Raw genomic sequence first — 25,383 nt, 5'->3', positions numbered from 1 at the left:
TTCTATATCTTAATTGTGATGTGGGGAGTCACATGACTGTAAGCTTGTCAGATTTCACCAAACATTAACATGTAATCAGAATGAATTTTTCTTCATGTAAATTACACCTCAATAAAACCTGGCTTAAATAAATGGCACAAGTTTTGAAGGAGACAGGTCCAATTGTGTGATGTCATCTGCTTTCTTAGGAATCGTCCACCATTTGATGGCGTCTTTACCTTTGGACTAAGCCTCCAAAGGACATTCCCCCTTCTAAGCTGCATTCTCTCCCGAGAAGTGATGCCTTGTCAATAATTCATCTCTGTTCCACATGCCTACCAACTCCCTTCATTTTGATTTCCAGGTAGCCCTGCTCTATCTGACTCGTCCTAAATATTTCCCCTTCCTGAGAGGGAGTCTCTCCTTCAGGTAGTGTGTTCTGCCAATGCTGGGACCCATTGCTCTTTTCATTCTTCTGTGCAATCTCCACCTAACCCCACTCTGGGAGTCTCCAGTGATCTTCTGGTATTCATTCATTTTCAAATTTACAGGAAAATGGACATTTATAGAATTTGCTATCTTTTACTCTGCAGGTTATATGTGATTTTGTTTGTCCTCCTTGGTTTTATTGGTTTGAGAAATGTAGAGAGATTTAGATTATTCTAACTGGCTTCTAATCTTATTGCAATAGTCTCAGACATGTTGTTCTGCATGTTAACCATCCTTAGAAAATTCTTGAAATATTCTTCCCTATTCTGTAGTAAAATTTGGTAAATTGTTTATATATTCTGAAAAGAGTATACATTACCTTGTTATTGAGTACAGGAACTTGTTAGCTATATTGATAAATTATTCTAAAACTTACTAATTTTTGTCTGCTGAAAGAAAAATTTCTGATAGAAGGATGTTTTAAAAATCAATTTGATATAGATTTTTCAAATATAATACATGCATATTTCCAAAATAAAATAACGTATTTGAAGTAACTTTTAAACTATGAGTGCTACAGACAGTTATTGCATTAGCCATGGAAACAAGAGAAAATATATGATAACACTTGGCATAAAAGTACCAATTAAAAGTGTACTGAAGAGAATTCATTCTGGATATTACAGTTTGTCTGACTGAGAGCATTAATCTTATTAGCCAAAGAGGCTGCCTTAAAACCTTTGCATAATAACAGTCAAAAATGGCGTAACCTTGATGTCTATGAGTTGCCAGAAGACTTTATTATCTCTATGTTGATTCAACTAGAATGATTACTGCTCTCAGGACATATCAGAGTGAAACAGGAGAGTTCCCTGATTCCCCTGGCAGGATATGCGACAGGGGTGGCTGGCATGCTTAGTCGCCCTGCAGCTCAAACCTCAAGGGAGAGCGTAGAGATGGGCAGTGCAGAGGCTGGAGCCAGCACTTCTGGGCTCTGGTCTCAAAGTAGCATCTAGGGGTGGGTGTCTAACTCCCGAAGCCCAAGTGGGCATGGTTACAAAGCTCTTTCAGATTTGCCATCTGCAGGTGGCTTTTATGTTAATCAGTTCAATACACCCTTGTCTTTTCGCAAGGGCTGGGGGCCAGTGTGACAGCCTTCTGTATCCTGAGCTCTTGCCCAGTGTCCTGAAAGAATGAATCACACATGGGCTTGAAGGATGAGTGAAAGGTTTTATTGAGTGGTGGAGGTGGCTTCAGTGAGATGGATGGAGAGCTTGAAGAGGGGGATGAAGTGGGAAGGTGTTCTTTCCCTAGAGTCGGGCCACCCAGTGGCCGGACTCTTCCCCAACAAGCCCCCAGCTGAACTCTTCTGGACATACAGACGTCCCTCTTCTCTCTTGCTCTGCTGCATTGTTCTGCCCTTGCTGGTCTGCTGGTCTGCTGGTCTCGACTTCCAGCTACTTGTGTGTGCGCTCGCTATAAAGGTCTTGGGTTTATATGGGCATGGGATGGGGGGTGTAATGGGCCAGAATGGTCTTGGAAAATGTAACATTTGGGTGGAAAATAGAAGTGCCTGTTCTCACTTATGTCTTTGGGCACAGACCAGAGGATGGAGCCTTCACCGGGGACCCTGCCCTTCTCTATCCAGCACTTCCCTGTCCCCCTTCCATATCAATAGATATGTAATTTTACCTCTGTCTCTTCCAATAAAAGCCTATTTGATTTCAGTAAATCTCACACAATATTTTGGTACAAGATATAAACCTCTAAGACTTAAGAATGTCAAAGCACATTTTGCTACTCATTTGGTAGAGTCCCAGGGGAATTGAACTTTGAGGTATTTTTCAATCATGGGTTTTACTCAAACAAACAGTGTAGCTGCAAAGAGAGACTGTCAGCACACAATTAGAAAGATATACATTTTAAAGGTCATTGTTTTCATTGTCTTTTCTGTGTTAATGAGCATGGCATTAAGACATGAGCATTTCAAGCAGACCCTGCAGGGTTACTGTGAAATATAATCGGATGTCATGAGAGTAGGGGAAAGAACCCCTGATGTTTCTCCTCACTATTCTACTCTACCAGCTCATGAACCGTGTTAAGGGTGGGAACCAAATACAGTAAAGCGATATTTTGTCTCTTTGCTAGTGATTCTGTATTTTTCTGTGTGCAAGTGGGAAACCAAACATTTCTTGCATAATGAAAGACTAATTCGCTTTTCTCTAATGAGTAAAGATACTTCAATAAATGCCAATGGCTACAGTCTCACATAGTCTATATAATGAAGGAGGGGCAATTTTTTTTGAATGTGCACACATTTGCATTATAGAGTCCTTTCTAACTAATTATCAGGAACATTCAGTGATATTTTTAAACTCACTCACCTTTAGACAGTGTATAGACCTGGAAAGTGAATAATGGGATTAGGAATGATAGGTCGATTATTCCTGTCTAGACAAGGACATTAGTGTTCATAAATGATGATTATGGGACTGCTATCTTAGCCTACTAGAATGGAATCAGCATGGGGATCCAGTGCTCAGGTGACCTGGAAACCACTTTGACACTTCTCAAAGAGGCACCAGTAGCAGAGCTGAAGGTTTAGAGAAGAAGTTAAGTGCATTTTTGTCAGGAAAGTGCTAGGTAAATTCAATGAGAAGATAAACAAAATGAGAATAGATGAATGAATGTAGTTCTATGGCCATCCTTAATTTCAGGGAGAGGATGTTTTCCTATTAGGAAAGCATATTTTACCAATGATATTTGTACAGTTTATTTATTTATTTATTTATTTGTTTGTTTGTTTATTTTTGACGGAGTCTCACTCTTTTGCCCAGCTGGAGTGCAGTGGCGCTATCTCGGCTCACTGCAAGCTCCGCCTCCCAGGTTCACGCCATTCTCCTGCCTCAGCCTCCTGAGTAGCTGGGACTACAGGCACCCACCACCACGCCCGGCTAATTTTTTATGTTTTTAGTAGAGATGGGGTTTCACCATGTTAGGTAGGGTGGTCTTGATCTCCTGACCTTGTGATCCACCTGCCTTGGCCTCCTAAAGTGCTGGGATTACAGGCATGAGCCACCGTGCCAGGCCAATATTTGTACAGTTTTACAGATGTTGGAGGTGAGTTATCAGGAGGAAAATGTTAACTAGAACCAGCTTGCTTTTCTGTGACAAAAAAGCAATATCAGATATAAAGCTTTTTCTCCATTATTTGAATTATGTATTTTTCTCCTTTATCCACCAGTTGTTCTCATGGGATAAGAGAGAGGGTGGTTGGACATAAAGAGCTCCCTTTGGCACTGCTGATCCTAAGCTTCTTGTCTGCCTCTTATGGATGGACTGTAGCCTGCCATATCCCTTTCAGCTTCACTTGGATACAACATTTCCCTCCTTCATGCTTTGGTGGGTGGAGAGTGTGGTGAGGAGGAATAAAAGCAAAAGTATGGTCATTTTCACGATATTGATTCTTCCTATCCATGATCATGGAATGCTTTTCCATTTGTTTGTGTCCTCTCTGATTTCCTTCAGCAGTGGTTTATAGTTCTCCTAGAAGAGTTCCTTCACTTCCCTTGTTAGCTGTATCCCTAGGTATTTTATTCTCATTGTGGCAATTGTGAATGGGAATTCATTTATGATTTGGCTTTCTGCTTGTCTACTGTAGCTGTATGGAATGTTTGTGATTTTTGCACATGGCTTTTGTATCCTGAGACTTCGCTGAAGTTGCTTATCATCTTAAGAAACTTTTGGGCTGAGACAATGGGGTTCTCTAGATATAGGATCATGTCATCTGCAAACAGAGATGGTTTGACTTCCTCTCTTCCTATTTGAATACACTTTATTTCTTTCTCTTGCCTGATTGTCCTGGCCAGAAATTCCAATATTATGTTGAATAGAAGTGGTGAGAGAGGGCATCCTTGTCTTGTGCCTGTTTTCAACGGGAATGCTTCCAGCTTTTGCTTAAAGTAATTTATAGACCCAATGCTATTCCCATTAAACTACCATTGACATTCTTCACAGAATTAGAAAAAACTACTTTAAAATTCATATGAAACAAAATAAAAGCCCATGCAGCCAAGACAATCCTAAGCAAAAAGAACAAAGCTGAAGGCATCACACTACCCAACTTCAAACTATACTACAAGACTCAGTAACCAAAATATCATGGTACTGATACAAAAACAGTCACATAGACCAATGGAACAGAGTAGAGATCTCAGAAATAAGACTGCATGTCTATAACCATCTGATCTTCAACAAACCTGACAAAAACAAGCAATGGGGAAAGGATTTCATATTCAATAAATGGTGCTGGGGGAACTGGCTAGCCATATGCAGAAAATTAAAACTGGACCCCTTCCTTACACCTTATATATAAACTAACTCATGATGAAATAAGACTTAAATGTAAAACCCCAAACTATAAGAACCCTAGAAGAAAATTTAGGCAATACCATTTAAGACAGGCACAGGCAACGATTTCATGATGAAAACATCAAAAGCACTTGCAAGAAAAGCAAAAATTGACAAATGGGATTTAATGAAGCTACAGAGCTTCTGCACAGCAAAAGAAACTATCACCAGAGTGAACAGACAATCTACAGAATGGGAGAAAATTTTTGCAGTTTATACATCTGACAAAGGTCTAATATCCAGAATCTACCAAGAACTTAAACAAATTTACAAGAAAAACCCAAACAACCCCATTAAAAAGTGGGCAAAGGACATGAACAGGCATTTCTCAAACGAAGACATTTATGTTGCCAACAAATATATGAAAAAAAGCTCCACATCATTGTTCATTAGAGAAATGAAAATCAAAACCACATGAGATATTGTCTCATGCCAGTCAGAATGGCAATTATTAGAAAGTCAAGAAACAACAGATGCTGGCAAGACTACGGAGAAATAGGAACGTTTTTACACTGTTGGTAGAAATATAAATTAGTTCAACCGTTGTGGAAGACAGTGTGGTGATTCCTCAAAGACTGAGAACCAGAAATACCATTTGACCCAGCAATCCCATTACTAAGTGTATACCCAAAATAATATAAATCATCCTATTATATAGATACATGCTCACATATGTTCATTTGCAGCACTATTCACAATAGCAAAGACGTGGAATCAACCCAAATGCCCAACAATCATAGACTAGATAAAGAAAATGTGGTACATATACACCATAGAATACTACACAGCCATAAAAAGGAATGAGCTAATGTCCTTTGCAGGGACATGGATGTAGCTGAAAGCCATTATTCTCAGCAAACTAAAACAGGAACAGAAAATGAAACACCGCATGTTCTCACTTATAAGTGGGAGCTGACCAATGAGAATACATGGACACAAGGAGGAGAACAACACACACTGGGGCCTGTTGAGGGGGCATGGTGGAGAGGGAGAGCATCAGGATAAATAGCTAATGCATGCGGGGCTTAATACCTACGTGATGGGTTGATAGATATGGCAAACCACCATGGCACATGTTTACCTATGTAACAAACCTGCATGCCTTGCACATGTATCCCGTAACTTAAAATTAAATTAAGTTTTTTTAAAAAGTAAAAGTAATCTCCATCGTTATCATATTTGCTACTGTTATCACTGTTAAAAAAAAAAAACAGAAAAGAAAAATCCTTGCCCTTGTTCAAGTTTCTCAAAAATGCAACTTTTATTTAGCCCAAATTCTAAAACATTAAATAGTGGGATTATAAAACTTAACAAAAGCAAAGGTGAGGGAAGTTATTCTTTGTGAAGGGATATCAGATCTTAAAGGTGAAATTGAAAATCATTAGGTGAATAGCACATTTTTCTTTTTTAAAATGAAATTCTCACTTCTTGAGAATTATAAAATGCTACTTCGATCTTGCCATTTCTCGTTCTCCTGTCTTTATTTACATTGTCAGGTGAACTTGTTTTTCATTAATGAATCAGGCAAGATGAGGATGCCCATTATTTGGGCAGATGCCTGAAAACATCCATGCGAGGTGGGAGGAGAGTACCAGTATATCATACGGAATCAAGAATTATTTATTTGTTCTAGAGAAACCATTATTCTCAAGTATAAAATATTTTTGATATCACAAAATCTGCTGAATTACAAGAGGATTCTGGAGCACCATATTCAGACGTTTTAGCTGTGCAGAAAAGAAAAGCTTCATGGGGTAATGGTGATTGTTTTGTTTTGTTTTTTTTTTTTTCTAAAATAATGGAAGATTCAATCATTCCTGCCAATTCAAGTTCAACCTGATTCAAACAAGGAAAGTAGGAAAGATGCCAAAGTTTGGCTGTAGATTCAACTACCTTATCAGGGAATAAATTATCTGTGTTTGGAAGAACAAAAATGGAGCTTGGAGGCAGTGAGTGATTTTGGAGTTCTACTACTTACATAATGATATATAGGTATACATATAGATATATAGATGTATATTTTATCACCTACATTATTTGAGAATGAGGATTGTGGATTAATCTTTTTATTTTTCACCTTACCTAATTCCTCACCCCAGGTGATTTCATCCATACCCATGACTTTAAATGCCAGTTGAGCATTTAAAAGTATAACTTCCAAATTTGTATCTCAAGAAACTCACTTCATTGAACTCCGTGCTAGTGAAGGTAACTGTCTGACATTTGGATATTTAACAAGAATCTCAAAACTAACATGTCCAAAAGGGAATTATTGATTTTCCTCTGAAAACCTGCTTCACACAACATTTTCCAATTCTGTGCTTGGAACCACTACCCAATTACTGAAGCCCCAGATGCAGATGTCATCCTCAATTCTGTCTTTTCTCTTGTATCACCACCCTCTCATTTAGTTCAGCAGCAACTTCTATTGGCTGTATCTCCAAATTATTACCTGCATCCATCCACTGTTTTCCGTGTTCACCACTGCCGCCTTTATCCAGGTACCGTGGTTTTTTGCCTCTTCTACTGAAGCAGCATAACTGGTCTCCCTAATTTCATTCTTAACCTGCTACGACTTATTCCAAACATTTACTTAAAATGTAAAGCAAACAATGTCATTGTGCTTCTTTTTGATGGCACAGAGGAAAGAAAATCCAAACTCATTGCTATCACCTACAAACCCCCACATAATCTAACCTTGACCATCTCTCCGGGGCCTAACATCAGCAAGTCAGACCACAGAGGTAGGCTTGCAAGACAGGTTGGTGGGGGAGTCAACACAGTTTTTAAAAACAGTTGAAAGGCATTTAAAAGGATTATTCTGAATTCCTTGTTGGACATATCACAGATCTTTAATTCCAAGTCCATTATTGGAGCTTTGTTGGTTTCTTTAGGTAGTGTCATATTTCCCTGAGTTTTCATAATTTTTGTGTCTTTACATTGATACCTGTGCATTTAAGGAGACAGCCACCCCTTCCAGCTTTTTCAGGTGTTCTTTGGTGGTTTTAGATATCTACTACTTAAAATCAGGACTTAATTATTGGTCTGCTGTGGCTTCCTTTTCTGGGGAGGGCTTATGGTGAGCACCAGGACTAAAGCACTGCACAGGAACTAATTGCCCTGTCTGGGGAGGACTTAAACAAACACTGGAACTTAATTACTGACCTTTCAGTTGTTTCCCAGTCAGGGGAAGGCTGCACTCAAGCAGCTGGGTTTTGTGAAAATCCGGCCAGGGGTCTGGCCTTCCTGTTTATTGTGCCCTCTGCAACCCTGTGGCACCAGCCAGTCTCCTCAGCATGGTATCTCTGCTGATCAGACTGTAGAGCAGCTGCGAAGGTATCCATGCCAGTTACTGCAATCACCACCCCTGCTTTTCATCCCCCAATTTACCCCAGGTGCTTCAGCACTTCTGGTGCTTCCAGTGATTCCCATGGGACGGGACCAGAGTGGGCTTCCCAGGAAGATTCCCTGACTGGTGGAGAGATCAAATGTCTACTTCCAATTCCCTCCTTCCACCTCGGAAATCTTGGGTCTAGGAGATTCTCTGGGAGTGTAGTTCTGACGGCTTCAGGGAGGTGTGGTGCAGTCTAAAATGGCGGCTTCTCTTACTGCTGGCAACTTCTCTCAATTGTGTGCCCAGTGGGTGTCTCCATTTCTCCAGGTTCTGGTGAATTCAGGATGGTATTTTTGTCTTTGAATAGTTTCTGGTTGCATTTCTATAGTGGGGGTGAAGCTAGGGGAACTTCTGTGATCTTCCTGAGGTCACTTCAAAGTGCCTTCAGTGAGGGAGAATGTGCTTAGGCAGAGCAACTCTCTCTCCTTATTCATTCTCAGCTGTATTTCTAAGACTTGGCGATTTTCACCTACAACACAAATTTGAAAGAAAAATAATTCTAAGAGGGTATGAATGAAAAAAGCCAGCCGCCCAAATTGTAGTTCTTCTCTAGCAGAGAGCTTAGGACCAGGAGACAAACTATCCTGGAACTAAGCAACCATCCTGGGACCCTACAGGATGCACCCCATCACTCTTTTAACTCAGATTGTTATACCCAACCAGTGACCATTCCACACTAAAACTCACCTCAGGCAAGGACTGTCTGAAAATAACCTGACTGAGTATTTCATTTCTCTGCCGGGTCACTCTTACCTTTATGAATCAATGTGTATTACACTGAAAGTTCACTATAGCAGCACCTTGGGAGCTCTTGCTAATATTAGCTATAAATCCTATAGCTCTTAATCACATTCTTCAGATAATTTATTACCTGAACCATTCTGAATATGATTTAAAACAAATATGTTTCCATCAAACCCAGACCATTTGTGGAAAGCTTTTGGATGTGCCTTCAGTGTGCATTTATTCATAGTTGTTGGTGTGTTGCTTCTCAGGTGTTCCAATGATAGTTTTAATTTCTCAGGGGCTCCTCTGTGAATTTTCCCTGTATAGTCCTCTGCAGCATCACTGATTATCATTCTCAAAGGCACAAAAAATATCAAACATCCTTCTTAAAATAAAGAATGTGTTAATCTTGAAGACTGCCATAACAAAAATACTACAGACTGAGGGGCTTAAATAACTGAAATTTACCTTTCAGTCATGGAGACTAGAAGTCCAAGATCATGCCAGTAGGGTTGATTTCCAGTGAGGTTTCACTTCCTGATGTGCAGACGGCTGCCTTATCACTGTGTTATTACATGGTCTCTTCTCTGTGTACACACAGAGAGAGAGCTCTCTGGCATTTCTTCCTCTTCTTATAAGGACACTAGTGACTTCACTTAACACTAATCACCTCCTCAGAGGCCCTGTCTCCAAATATAGTCACCCCTATAGGGGTTAGAGTTCCAACATATGATTTTGGCAGACACAGTTTTGTCCATAACTCAGAGATTTCACAATATCAAGAAAAGTGTCCAAACAGAAATGTCCAGTTAACACCAAATAATCCAATACGGTTGAGCTAGAACTAACAATGGTGTTACCAATTGATACTAGTGGGCATGAAAATCGAGCAGTTTTGTAAATCTAGTTAATGCCAGTCAGAGCACAAGTCACAAGTCAGCTTTAAATAAAATAATATGTTTTTAAAACCAAAATCAACTCTGATCATAATTAGGTATAAATTAAGTTCACAAGAAGACAAAGTTTTGGTTTTGTTTTCCCAGAGAAAAGGAGGTCATTTAATTCACTGTAGGAGTAATTTACTAAATAGTACTCCAGCATCTTACTAATTAAAGAGTAACTCTGGTGACATATTTAAGTGCACAGAGCCCAAAATGTCTCATAAGTCAACAATACTACATAAACAACACTGCTTTGTGCTGAATTAGGAATGCTTAACATTGAAAAAGTTCAAACTCTCTAGAATACATGCTGTGTAACCTGCACTCCATTCCAAGTATCTTGAGCAAGGGAAGCTAGCTGGATTACATTTTTTCTTTGTTAATTCTGTACTATCAAGTTTACTTGACAATATCTAAAACAATGTCACTGAATTTGTGAAAGCACTAGAGATTTACCAAGCCATATCTCTTTAATTGGAGTCAAATGGCTGTTTCTTTCACACTAAGAATTGCCCACCTAAATTCTGTCACCTCATTTCCTTAGCTAATGAGAACAGTATGTCACAGTAGATGGACTTTATCTGAAAATTAAAGCAGCAAATGTAACTGAGCCTTCTTTCCTAGAAAGGGTTGCTTTGAAAGCCCAAAGGACTGAAGTCCACTGATTAAAAATGAGGTCATTTATGTTTCACTAGGATTTCCAGCATATATATTCTTGCATATACAAATGGTGAGATCAATACATAAAGTTAGTCATAATTGAGGAGGCTGTTCACTTGTTATGTAACTCTACTTTCATTCTCAAGTTAATGTTATAGCTGAAAACTGGAATGTCTAAAATTGGTTACTAAAATAACCCAAGCATCAGACAAGGATTTGGAGCTGAAGCGGGTATAGGGTATTTACTTTTAAAACAGAATATTGAGATGTTCTAAAAACTATACGAAGACAGACATTTTTCAGTCGGGAGTTTGTGGAGGTTCCCTGGAATATTTTGAAAGTAAAATTAGGCCTTAAGTGTCTGTGAAATTATGAACTTTTCCACACATTAATTTACATGAGGATAAATAAATTTCTGAATCTAAATCAGGCTCTGTTGCCCTCTGGATTGTATTGCCGACTTTGCCTTACAGCAGAGCATTTCAACAGCCACCATCACAAATATGGAGGCCTCTTATGTGCCAAGCAGTGCTCTAGGTGTTGGAGTTGACAATCTAATGAAGAAAACAGACAGTAACTAAGTAAAAAGTAGACTAAACCATTTCAGAGAGTGATTCATGCAGTGGAAAAATATAAGAGAGAAGTGAGTTAACAAGTGATGGAGTAGGAGGACAATGCTATGAATCTGGTGAGCGGGAAAGCCCTCCCTGAGCATAGGGCATTGAAGCTGAGAAAATATGAGGCAAGAGAACTCCAGGCTGCTGAAAAGTCCTGAAGTGAGTACGACATGGCATTTTTCAGAAACAGCAAGAAGGCTAGTGTGGCTGGAGCTCAGAGTACCAGGGAAGAATGGTAGGGAAAGGTGGAAGTTAGGGAGCAATTTCAATGACTTTGAATGAGCCAGTCCTAATGTTTACAAGTAAGAAGGACACTAGTGAATGATATAATTTCTGATTCCCTATCTAGAAATAGGAAGGAGCAAAAATGGAGCTTCAAAGGCACTAGAATAGACCACCCTCGTGTGCTGCTCTAATATTATTTTTCTTTCTAGAGCAGGGGTCAACAAACTTTTTATTTTTAAAGCATGGGCCAATAAAAGTCCAAGCAAAAAATATTTTAGGCTTTGCAGACCATAAAGTCTCTGTTGCAACTATTTAACCCTGCTGTTTTAACACAAAGGCAGCCAGTGATGATACATACATGAATGAATGAGGGTGATTGTGTTTGTGTTCCAATAAAACTTTACTTACGAAAAACAGGCAGCAGGCTGGATTTTCCCTCCTGGCCACAGTTTGCTGACTTCCTACTCTTGAGTCCCTAAAGAATTATGTATCTGTGTAGTTTTCCTCTGTATCAAAAATAGTATAATTCTAATGTAGTGTCTCTTTAAGAATACTTGACTAGGTTACCCTTGTCCTACCCAAGTGCTATGCTAACTGGAAAAGAAAAAAAATCTCTTTGAAAGATTTGAGTTCCAAGCATTTAACACTTAAATTAATTTGCACATCCTCAGCTGATACATTGTGTCAAGGAGGGTCCCACACTATGTTCTCATTATCTCACTTTCCCCATCATTCATACTTATTGCGCCTTGGTAATTTTACCCTTCATTTTAAAAGTCGTGTTACATTTTAATAGTCGATAGACCATTAATACAGCACATACATCTTCCTGAAGCCTAGACAAGGAGCTTAATGAAGCTACAGGATACAAAATAATTACCAGTAGAATATATTTTTCCTAAGTCTATTATGGCATTATCAACAATTTAATGGAAGCATATTTCCATATGAGCTACATGTTGGGGAGGTATTAATAAAGTTATAGTGTTTAAATAATTCATCACATCAGGGAAGGATTTTGTATTTGCCACAGTCAAAATACACAGAAAGGGATGAAATCTCATTTTAGAAAATAATGATTGAGTCTTAAGCTATGAATATAGAAAACTGAATCACTCCATGTACAAGTGTTAGGTCAGAATACATTTACCAAGTGCTGATGTTTCTGGCTCCAAAATGCCATTTCTATTTACCCTCTTGTTCTAATTTACACAGCCCGTAACTTAGATCAGGCCCTCATCTCTATATGCTTGGTCTACAAATGCCTCTTGGTTTATCTCTGGGTCTCTTCTAGTTTAGCCCACATAACCCATAATCCCCCGTGTTAAACTGTTCTTGCATTGCTATAAAGGAATACCCAAGAGTGGGTAAATGATTAAAAAAAGAGGTTTAATTGGCATATGGTTCTGCAGGCTGTACAAGCTTGGAGCTGGCATGTATTCAGCTTCTGGAGAGGCCTCTGGGTGTGTTTACTGATGGCAGAAGGTGAAGAAGGAGCAGGCAGTACATGGCAAGAGCAGGAGCAAGACAGAGAGTGGGTGGAAGTGCCACTCACTTTAAACAACCAGATCTCTCTCATGAGAACTCACTCTCTATCATGAGGACAGCACCAGAGGATGGTGCTAAACCATTCACGGAAATCTGCTTGCTGCCATGATCCAGTCACCTCCCACTAGCCCCTACCTCCAATATGGTGATATGGTTTGCTTGTGTCACCACCCAGATCTCATTTTGAATTGTAGTTCCCATAATCCCCAGGTGTCACAAGAGGGACCCAGTGGGGGGTAATTGAATAATGGGCCAGGTTTTTCCCCTGTGCTGATCTTGTGAAAGTGAGTGAGTTTTCACGAGATCTGATGGTTTTATAAGGGGCTTTTCCCCCTTTTGCTCAGCACTTCTCCTTGCCTGCCACCATGTAAGATATGCCTTTGCTTCTCCTTCACCTTCTACCATGATTATGAGGCCTCCCTAGCCATGTGGAAATGTGAGTCCATTAAACCTTTTTTTTTTTTTTTTTTAATAAATTACCCAGTCTCGGGTATGTCCTTTTAGCAGCATGAAAACAGACTAATATAATTAGGGATGACATTTCAACATGAGATTTAGAGACGATAGATATCTAAACTATAACATCCCTAGAACAATCTTTAACTAGTATTTTCATCATAATACAAGTTTGCTTAAAAATGTAAGGGTAGCTTGGAAATCTTCCCAAGAAGGTAACCATTTCTTATCGATTCTTTACCCTTTACGCTGGATCTGGCTTTGTACTATCTCAATGAAGCAAAATTCACCCAGCACAGCTAAATTGCTTCCCTATGCTAATCTGCTCAGTGAGACCCTTCCACAGTCTCTAATGAGTAAATCCTTCCTTGATCTTCCACTGGTGAAGCCTTTTCAACCCTCCCTGCAAGCGATAAGTCACTTCCTCTTTTATCCTGCATAAGGTAAGTAATACTTCCTGGTTCAGAATTATCACATTGTATTATAATTGCATGCTTATTCATCTGTCTGTCCCCAAATCAACTGTTCGTTCTTGAGTGGTGTGATTACAAATAAAACTTCAGTTGTGCCAAGTTATTGGTGTTTAATTTCACTACCTTGAAGATACGAACTGCTTCTTCTAATCCAATGAGTGCTATTTCCAGAATTAAACTTCATTAGATATACCCTCTAGATATTCTAACTCAATAGGTCTGAAGACAGGGCCAAGAATCCATCCTTTGGATTTTGGGCAGGTGGTCCACAGACAACTGTCTGACAAACCCTTTACTAAAGCACTTGGTATTGCCACACAATAAGCCTAGAACTTTAGTACATTGTTATAGAGTTAGAGGCATGTTGACCCTTTAATATGTTAACTTCAGGCATGAGTATATGAAATGACATAAAATTTTGACTTTGATTTTACTACTGAGCTGTCTTTTTAAATAGCATTTATTATTACTGAAATCATATTGGTTGAGGTACATTCTGTGAAATAATACATAGAAAACGAGAAGTAGAAGAGGGCAATATTTGAAGAAATGCAATACCTCAATGGATGACATTTGACTAATTCTAATGGGTTGACTCTGATTTTTTAGGAAACACTTTTGATTATATTTTCTGTTTGATTCAAAGACCTCCTAAGCTATGAGTGCTCCAAATGGGCCCAAGGTTTTATATAGTTTTTAGTTAGAGTCCCTACAAAGGAGTTTTGATCTAGCTATTTGCTCCTCATGATAATGCAACATTATTTTTTCTACCATAGTTTGTTGACATGCACTACGGCCAACTCAATACAGCAACTTCTAGGAAGAAACTTGATTCCACCACTGGGAACTGTGGTCTCAAACCTTCATGCCCTGTGAACAGCTCAACTTCTTCGAACTGCCAACATATTCACCAACAGAAACCAGGATCTTCCAAAGGGAGTCCATGTCTTTCTATCTAGATCTAACTAAAGGACCAATTCACCGAAAGAGTAATAATCTATTTTACACATGGTGACTATAGTTAATATCAATACATTGTGTACTTGAAACTTGCTGCAAGAGTAAACCTGACAGGTTCTCACTACAAAAAAATGATAGGTATGTGAGATGATAAATATGTTAATTAGCTTGACTTAACCATTTCACAATGTGTACATATCAAAACATCACTTTATAGTCTATACATATATACTATTTTCATTTGTAAATTGTACTGAATAAAACAAAAAATGTACTTTAGGAGGCCGAGGCGAGCGGATCACGAGGTCAGGAGATGCAGACCGTCTGGCTAAAGATGGAGACCATCTGGCTAACACGGTGAAACCCCGTCTTTACTAAAAATACAAGAGAAAATTAGCTGGGCGTGTGGCGGGTGCCTGTAGTCCCAGCTACTTGGGAGGCTGAGGCAGGAGAATGGCGTGAATCTGGGAGGCGGAGCTTGCAGTGTAGCCGCGATCGCGCCACTGCCCTCCAGCCTGGGCGACAGAGCGAGACAAGACTCCGTCTCAAGAAAAAAAAAAAAAGGTAAATTTCATCAACAAATAATCATTATGAAATTTGTAAAAATAATATACCTTTTGTTTTAAGGGGAAAAATCAAGATTTTAAACTATAAAATAGTTTCTGAAACTTATACCTAGTAGATGACACTGATGCTTCACAACTATCAAACTTAATATATTTACTGGTTCAGAGGAAAATTAGAAAAATAAAGCCCCCAGGAGAGGCATCAGTTGCTTCCTAGTCACAATATCACATCTAGAACAGATCACAACCCAAATCAAAAATGAAGTCCCTGCTATCCCTGTAAGAGCCAAGACACATGACCACTTCTATAATTCCGCCTCTACTACTTATCTTAAGCACTGTTGGAATTGTTCTGAGAACAATCGGCCTTAATTAGATCACTAGTACTCAATGTTGAAGTCTCTGGTCAGCACTAATTGTTACAAATTTAATTATAAGACAGAGAGTACAAGTTGTAATTCAGACCCCTGGAGCTCTCTGTCCCTGGAATCTCGGAAGATGTCTTCTTCCCTGAGTTTAACTTTAGGTGTGAGTAACCCTCAATGATTCCCCTTTCGGGCAGACTGTTCCAGGATCACAGATTAAATCATGTCTTAGGCTGAATGTAACAAAGATGTCCAAAAAGAAAATTGCCTATGGCATAGAAAATATTCAGAAACCAATGGTGGTCTATTTATAAAAGATTAGTGTATAGGGAAATTGCACAATTCTATGGTAGAATAAAAATAACTAGAAGATATCATTATTCTTAGTATTTCATTATATCCCCATCTTATTCCAAACCTGATTTAAAATAACCAGGCACTGACACCTGGTGAGTGCTTCCACTGGGTCTTGGTACCTTGCATCTTATCTCACTTATCCTAACAACCTGTTATGTCGTGTAATAACAATAACATCAAGGCTGCCTGAGATTACATTGAATATTACACAGCAGCAATGTCAGTATTGAAACTCACAGCTGTTGGAATGTGATCCATTACCCCACAATGCATTCAGTTTATTGGGAAACTCATTGCATGAGAAACTTGAGTACGTCTATTTCTGCTGGTCTGAAGCTGATTTAGGTAGCAGAAACACAAGATGAGGGACCAAAATGACTTGTTATGAATCTACTCTGGCAATGATGCAAGTGGAATCTACTTTTGAGTGATGCAATCACTCAAAACATTTTGGATTTGTGTGTGTGTGTGTGTGTGTGTGTGTATGTATGTGTGCATACAAGTGCTTTTACAGGCAATGAATAAGCCACAAACTGAAAAGCCAATCTTACTACTTTACTGTCAAAACTTAAACTTTTTCCTTGTTTTAGTGCCAAGCAAGACAATTCAACTGGAACATATATTTTCTCCCCTAGAAGTTGTCTCTAAATCATTTCTAACTATTTCCACATATTCAAAAGAAAGTACCACAGGCTATGATGGTAATTGCAAGAAGAAACTCAGAAAATAATTCAAACAATAACAATATCAGTTGAATAAGTAATTAGCATTCTAGTATGACTAATTTGAAGGATGATACTGTTTAAAATATAAAAGTTCTGTTGTATTGGAGGTTTTTGAAAATATATTATGTTTAATAATACTGTTCTATCGACTCTATGAGTTTAATACAATTTTAATTCAAATGCAAAGAATACTATGTCTAAAGTCTGATAAAATAATAGCACAACTGTAAAGATGACTAGAGAGAGGTTTTTTACTATAACAAGCATTATCCTGGGTTTTGCCTTTGAAATATTTGCTTCTATGACTAATAAATCTTGACTATCATTTAATGAAAAGCAAGTATCTGCTACTGATAGACCACAAATAACTATGTATTTATGCCATATTTGCAATTTTTGATTCTAATCATAAAAGAATTTAGGTAAAATTGTTGTAAGGAACATGGAGAAAAGGAGAAAACTGAGATGCATATTCTGGTGCAGAATTTGCTCCCATAAATACACACCCTCTTCTGATTCCTTAAGAAAGTCAGTCATAATGAATCATAGATTTTTTTTTTCACCTAGTCCAGGTAGCCTCACAATTATTTTCAACATAGCACCCCCAGCTTGCACTGTTAATAGATTAAAGTTGGTGCTAAAGAAGCAGCTCACTTTCTATCCCAAGAAATGGCACAAGGTTGTCATTTGCCATAGGGAAGAAATGGACATCCCGAGGTAATTCAGGTTATCAGTTTGCACTCCCTCCACCAACACTACATGTGAACCAATTTAGAGAGACATTGTATCCTATTCTTAGAGGAAGGGCTAGAGAAGAGCACCAGCATTTATTGAATAATTATTACCTTTAGTCATTAGAAAAACCCTTGGAGCTAGAGATTTCTTTTCTGTATTTCAGATGTGAGGAAAATGAGGTGCCAAGATTTTAAGTAACTTCTCTTAGGTCACAGAGCTGGTGACTAGTATGAATATACACAGTGATTTTTCCTCAACTAAATGGTATGTCATTGTAATCTGCAAATATGAAAGCTATTGATGTATGTGTATTAATTTTATACTCATCCATCTTACTGGATTTTGTTACAGTTTTGTATTTTTTTCTTGACTAGTTTTAGGTTTTCTATGTCTACAATAATAGCAGTTCACATAATGATAATTTTGCCTTACTCTTTCCAAATTTTATGTCTCTAATTTATTGTCTAATTGCATTGGCTTGTTTCTCTGAACAGTGTTAAACAGCACTGACAGTACATATCCTTGCTTTGTCCCAAGAGGTTATGAAGAAACATTGTTGCTTCCCTCATCAAAGTTGATGTTGGCTTGGAGGTTGAGAGAGATTTTAAAAATCAATTTAAGAATATTTTATTTAAAGTAGATAATACTTTAATCCAGAATGTACACCGACTTTTTAACAGTCTTATTGAGGTATAATTCATGTACCATGCAATCAACCCATTTGAAGAATATGATTTTAGAATATCCAGAGTCAAGCAACCATCACCACAATCTAAATTCAGAATGTTTTTATCACCCCAAAAGGAAACTCCAGACCCATTACTTTCCTCACTCCTCATCCTACCCTCCTACCCTAGGCAACCATTGATCTACTTTTGTTTCACTAGATCTACCTGTTCTGGATATTTCATGTGGATACAATCAGACAATATGTGGTCTATGGCAACTGGCTTACCTTTAACTTTTTCATTGCTTTTCTAAAACTTTTGGAGATGTTTATGCGATTCACCTTAGATCTATAACCAAGATGAAGTATGTCCATATATTTTCTAATATAGAACGACCCTCATGTTCTTGAAATGACTTCTTTTAATTGACTACTAAGTGGTCTTTGCTAATAATTTATTTCTGATTTTACATCAATATTGTGCTGTAGATTGTCTTCTGTGCTTTTTGTGTACTACTTCATAGAATAAATTTGGAAGCTTTCTTTCTTCACTTAGCCTCTGGAACAATTTAAATGGCATCAAATTTATCCTCTATGAAATTGCCTGGACAGAGTCCTTTTTAGAAAATTAGATCTTTGACAACTTTATTTCTTCTATGTTAATTAGTCTTTCATATTTTTCTCCCCTTTCCGGAATCTGTTTTAATACATTTTATTCTCCTAGAAAACAATCCACTTTTAAATATTTCGGATATATTTGCATAGAGTTTTGGAAACCAGGCTCCTATGCTTCATTTAATTTCATCTGCCACCGTGGTTATTTTCTTTCTTGTTTTTAAATTTATATATTTGTGTCTTCTCCCCTTTTCTTGCATAGTTAGCTGGCATTTATCTCCTGTAATATTTATTTTGTAAGACCCATCTCTTGGATATACATATAGCGTTACCATTTTTCAGTTTTCTAATTCATTGACTTCTACTTTTACCTTTACTAATTCCTTATTTCTGTTTTCCTTTCGGTCCTTTTCTATCTCCTTTAGTTACATGTTTAATTCATTTATAGTCATGCTTTCTTATTCATTAATATAAGTTTACAGGCTATGATTTATCCTCCTATTCATTAACATAAGCTTGTAGACTATAATTTATCCTCTGACTGTAAATCCTATGTGCTGTTATGTAGTATTTTCCTTATTCTTATGTTCTGTTATTTATGTTTATAAGTTGTTTAAGAAAAAGTTTCTAAATATCTAGTAGTGGGGCTTTTTGACTATCCGATTTTATTAAATTTGAGTTTATTGCATTTATATTACACAGTTTTGTCTATATCATTTTATGATAGTTATTCATGTTTTCTTTGTGGCATATGATATGGTCATTCCTTTTACTATCCTACTGATAGTAGGCATATTCTTTATTTTTAAGATACAAAGTTCAGTATGTAGCAATTAAATCTACCTTATAAATCTACCTCGTACTTATATTTTTTAATACTAAGTTATTATTGTCTGCTCTTTTTTGTCCCCTTGCTTTGTTACAAACCAAAAAAGGTATTCACCTGTTATAACTAACATTTTTTCTATTTCCCTAGCATTATACAGCATAATATATCTATTAGTCTAGCATCATATATCTCTAGCATTTTCTGTATAAATGTTGATTCTTTATCATTTAGTGCCTATTATTTACAACTATTGTATATTTATTGGAAATTGTACATATTAGTATTATTGGTACCTTTCTTTAGGTGTGTTTATCTTTTGCTGTAATTTATATTTAAATAAACCCAATTCTCATTGTCAGTCTTTTGCCATAATTTTCCAGTCAGTATTTGGAAAACTAAAGTTCATCTTCTCATAATGTCTTTCAGAAAGATTCATAAAAACAATGTACTTTAAGATATACAATATATTCCCTAAAATATATTTATCTGTCATCTTTATACTTGAATGACAGTTTGTCTAAATTTAAAATTCTTGGGTCACAGTTCATTCCCTGAGGATTAGTAAGAATTTTTCCATTATGTCAAATGTTGCTATGCATTAATCTGAGGATAGCTTCATTTTTTCTATTTTTAAGTGACTTGATTTTATTGCCTGACTTTTCAAACAATATTTTTCTTTGTCTTCGATGTCTCGTAGCACTACTAAGATGCCTCAGCATGGCCTGTGTTACTAGTTGGCATGGGATAAACTACTACAGGGTAGACTCAATAAGTAATGGCTCAAAAAGAATAGAAATCGATTTCTTGCTCATAGGATATATATTTCAGGTTAGGCTTTGGGGGGCTTCTAACCCACATAGTCATTCAGCTCTGCCTTCTTTGACCATTGTGGTCATAATAAGAGGGAATGAGCATGGAGGAGTTCCCATGGATATTTTATGGGCCATGTCTAAAACTGGGACACATCACTTCTGCTCACATAATATTGACTAGAATGCAGTCACATGACACAAAGGAGGCTGGACAATGTGCGTAAGGGTTGAAGAAGAAAATCTTTTGATGGACATGAGACACTTCTGCCACAATCTGCTCCTCTGGCAACAATATAGTCATACAGATTCCACTGACCACATGTGAAAAACAGTCACCTCTCCACAAGGGAGAAAACTCAATATTATTCAGTTATTGCATCCAACTCAAAATTCAGGATTTCTATGTGATTTCTATCCTTGCCATCAGGCCCAGTTCTGCTTCCTGGAGGATTGACAATCTATAGATTAAAAATACAATCCAACATCTGCCCTCTTCAAACACACATATATACAAATATCCAATAATGTCAGTGGAGTATAGAAAAGCTAGCCATGGCGAAAATCCCCATTCAGAAAAGGAAAGAATGAGAAACACACAGAAGTCACAGCTTACCCAGTGCGGCAAGCAGTGTGAAGTCTTGACAAAGGTGGCAATTTCTCAATTATACCTTGGAACTGCTCTCTATGAGGAATTTACTGTTTTCTGTAGCCTCTCATTTCACCCTCAGAAAATTCTTGCTTGCCCAATTTCCATGGCCTTATCTGAAGGGAGCATTGGGAAATATGACCTTCTTGGAAGCTGTACAGTGGAACACCTTTGCGTTACTTCCAGGCCCGGCAATAATGCTTTCTTGATGTACTCCTCCATGTTCCTCATCCCCTTTCCATAAGCTAGGACCAGAGGAAAGGGTTAATGATAGCATTTATTGAGCATTTAGGTCAGTAGGCTTTGATGCAACAACAAGCCTCGGTCCGTGAATGACTGTGGGGAAGAGAGGTCCTCCTTCACCAACCTGGAACATTCAATCTTGATTATTACAGTAGCAATAAATAAACTCTTTTGTGTTTTGCACTATTTCATTTGAGTGTATTTATTATAGTAATCTAGCCTTCACTAATTATTATGGAAATAAGCAACAGAAATGGAATGATAAGATAACTGACTTAAAATATGTGGCATTGTTTTCATGATTTGATATTGGATGATAAGGAAATAAACACTACTAGGGAGGAAGCTGGAGACTTAAATCATGCTATGGCAAATCATTAAGTATGCTTAATTCCACTGGAGAGAACCATCACATAGCCACTCCCTAAGTAAGCAAGGAAGTGTCATCTAGCTCCATGCTCAGGAGCAGGTAGAACAGATTTTGGGATATAGCCAGCAGTTCCTACCATGGCCATTCTGTATCAACTTTCTTTGAAATTTGGTATGCCCTTTTAGTCTGTAGATTGAATGTTTTTGTTTATAAAGTGTCTTCAGAAATTCTTTTTTTTTTATTATACTTTAAGTTTTAGGGTACTTGTGCACATTGTGCAGGTTAGTTACATATGTATACATGTGCCATGCTGGTGCGCTGCACCCACTAACTCATCATCTAGCATTAGGTATATCTCCCAATGCTATCCCTCCCCCCTCCCCCCACCCCACCACAGTTCCCAGAGTGTGATATTCCCCTTCATGTGTCCATGTGATCTCATTGTTCAATTCCCACCTATGAGTGAGAATATGCGGTGTTTGGTTTTTTGTTCTTGCGATAGTTTACTGAGAATGATGATTTCCAATTTCATCCATGTCCCTACAAAGGACATGAACTCATCATTTTTTATGGCTGCATAGTATTCCATGGTGTATATGTGCCACATTTTCTTAATCCAGTCTATCACTGTTGGACATTTGGGTTGGTTCCAAGTCTTTGCTATTGTGAATAATGCCGCAATAAACATACATGTGCATGTGTCTTTATAGCAGCATGATTTCTAGTCCTTTGGGTATATACCCAGTAATGGGATGGCAGGATCAAATGGTATTTCTAGTTCTAGATCCCTGAGGAATCGCCACACTGACTTCCACAATGGTTGAACTAGTTTACAGTCCCACCAACAGTGTCAAAGTGTTCCTATTTCTCCACATCCTCTCCAGCACCTGTTGTTTCCTGACTTTTTAATGATTGCCATTCTAACTGGTGTGAGATGATATGTCATAGTGGTTTTGATTTGCATTTCTCTGATGGCCAGTGATGATGAGCATTTTTCATGTGTTTTTTGGCTGCATAAATGTCTTCTTTTGAGAAGTGTCTGTTCATGTCCTTCGCCCACTTTTTGATGGGGTTGTTTGTTTTTTTCTTGTAAATTTGTTTGAGTTCATTGTAGATTCTGGATATTAGCCCTTTGTCAGATGAGTAGGTTGTGAAAATTTTCTCCCATGTTGTAGGTTGCCTGTTCACTCTGATGGTAGTTTCTTTTAATGTGTGTTCTGTTCCAATACTTCAGCTTCCTTCTTTAGGAACTCCATTTACACTTATGTGTAAGCTCCATTTACACTTACATTTCATTTACTTTGAGTATGTTCCATATCTACACTAACATTCAACCCTATTTATGCATCAGTATCCTCTGTGTTCCTTATTGTACTTTTTCTAATTTATTTGTCTAATGGAGTTTTGAGGCTTTTTTTTTTTTACTTTTTTACTATGATCTGTACACTCACATTTCATTTCCTCTCGTTCTCTCTACTTTGTGCTTTACTTTATTATTAAGAAATTTTCTTTATTAAATTTCTTTTGTATGTCTCAGAGGTGGAGCAAGATGTCCAAATACAAGCTTCCAGTGATCATCTCCCTACAGGAACACCAAATCAAACAACTATCCACACAAAAGAGCACATTCATAAGAACCAAAAACCAAGTGAGTGATCACAGTATCTGCTTTGAACAAGTTAAGGAAAGAGGCACCAAAGAGGGTAGGAAAGGCAGTCTTGAGCTGCCTATACCACCCTTCCCAATCTTCCAGCAGCAGCTGTGTGGTGTGGAGAGAGAATCTGTGAGATAGGGTAAGGAAGAGTGAAGTGATCATGGGACTTAGCATTGGAATTCAGCGCTGCCTGATTGATTCAATGTTGCCACAGTGGAAAACAACACAGGACAGAATTCAGCGGGCACCCACAAAGAGAGCATTTAGACCAGTCCTAGACAGAGGCAAATCATCTATCCCAGTGGTCAGAATCCGATTTCCAGCAAGCCCTTCCAATGCATGCTAAAGTGCTCTGGTGTCCTAAATAAATTTGAAAGGCAGTCTAGGTCACAAAGGCTGCAATTCCTGGGCATGTCTTAGTGCTGTGCAGGGTTCAAAGCCAGTGGACTTGGTGTGCTTGGAACCTAGTTAGACATCAGCGAGCATAAGCAAAGGACTGCTTAAGTCAAGCCTTTCCCAACCCTAGGCAGCACAGCTCTGGGGGCAATTCTTTCCCTCTACTTGAGGAAAGGAGAGGGGAGAGTAAAGAGGACTTTGTCTTGCAACTTGGATACCAGTTTAGCCACAGTGGAATGGGGTTCCAGGCAGGGTGCTGAGGCTTCCCCATTCTAGAGCCTAACTCTTGGACATTTCTAGACACCTGGGGCCAGAAAGGAACCCATTCTCTTGAAAGAAAGGAACAAATACTGACAGGATTCATCACCTGCTGCTTAAAGAGCCCTTGGGCACTGAATAATCAGCAATGGTAGTGAGGCAGTACTCATCATGGGCCTTGGGTGAGACTCAGAGCTGTGCTAGCCCCAAGTGTAACCCAGCACATTCCCAGCTAAGTGGCTATGGGGAGAGACTCTTATTGCTTGAGGAAAGGACAGGGAAGAGTAAAGGGGACTTTACCTTGGAGTTTGGGTACCAGCTCAGCCACAGTGGGGTAGAGAACCAAGCTAGCTCCTGCAGTCCCTGATTCTAGGCCTTTGCACTCTCGACCTGCCCAGGGACAGAGGAGAGCCCACTGTCCTGAAGTGAGAGACACAGGCTTGGCAGCATTTAACATAAACTGATTGCAGAGCCCTTGAGCCTTTAGTGAATATTGGCAGTAGCCAGGCAGTATTTGCTGTGGTCCTGGGGCTGTGGTGGCCACAGAGAGAGACTCCTCTGCCGTCAAGAGGGAGGGAAGAGTGGGAAGAACCTTGTCTTGTAGCTTGGGTGCTAGCTCAGCTGAGGTAGAATACAGCATCAGGTAGATTCCTAAGGTTCCTGACTTCAGGCCCTGGGTCCTGGACAGCATCTCTGCATTCACCTGGGGCTTGGGGGAAGTCACTGCCCTGAAGGGAAAGACACAGGCTGGCTACATTCACCAACCTTGGGCCTTGAGTGAACATAAGCGGTAGCCAGGTAGTAGTCCCTGGGAGCCTTGGGCAAGAGCCAGTGCTGTGCTGGCTTTGATTATGACCCAGTGCAGTCCCAGTGGTGGTGGCCACAGGGGTGCTTGTGTCACTCCACCCCAAGGTCTAGGCAGCTCAGTGCAGACAGAGAGGCTGTGTTTGTGTGGGGGAAAGTAAGGGAAGAGAACAAGAGTCTCTGTCTGGTAATTCAGGGAATTCTCATGGATCTTACCCAAGATCACTTTGAGTGAACAGGGTGCCCACTTTTACCACTGTTATTCAACATAGTACTGGAAGTCTTAGCTAAAGCAATCAGACAAGAGAAAGAAATAAAGGGTACCCAAATTGGAAAGAAAGAAGTCAGATTATCCTTATTTGCAGACAATATAATCTTAATTTTGGAAAAAGCTAAAGTCTTCACCAAAATCTATGAGAACTGATGAAAAATTTGGTAGGGTTGCAAAATACAAAATACAAAATACAAAATCAACATACAGTAGCATTTCTATATGTCAACAGTAGGCAATTTGAAGAAGAAA

At 38.5% G+C, this 25,383-nt stretch overlaps 1 pseudogene; it reads right to left on the bottom strand.

Moving 5' to 3' along the window:
* Window positions 1-1,168: 1,168 nt before the first annotated feature.
* The window catches only part of LOC129137853 (outer mitochondrial transmembrane helix translocase-like), a 68,419-nt pseudogene continuing 44,204 nt past the window's right edge, over window positions 1,169-25,383 (bottom strand).

Source organism: Pan troglodytes, chromosome 17, assembly GCF_028858775.2.
Source record: "Pan troglodytes isolate AG18354 chromosome 17, NHGRI_mPanTro3-v2.0_pri, whole genome shotgun sequence".
NCBI lineage: Eukaryota > Metazoa > Chordata > Mammalia > Primates > Hominidae > Pan > Pan troglodytes.
This window is presented reverse-complemented; position numbering and strand designations above follow the sequence as displayed.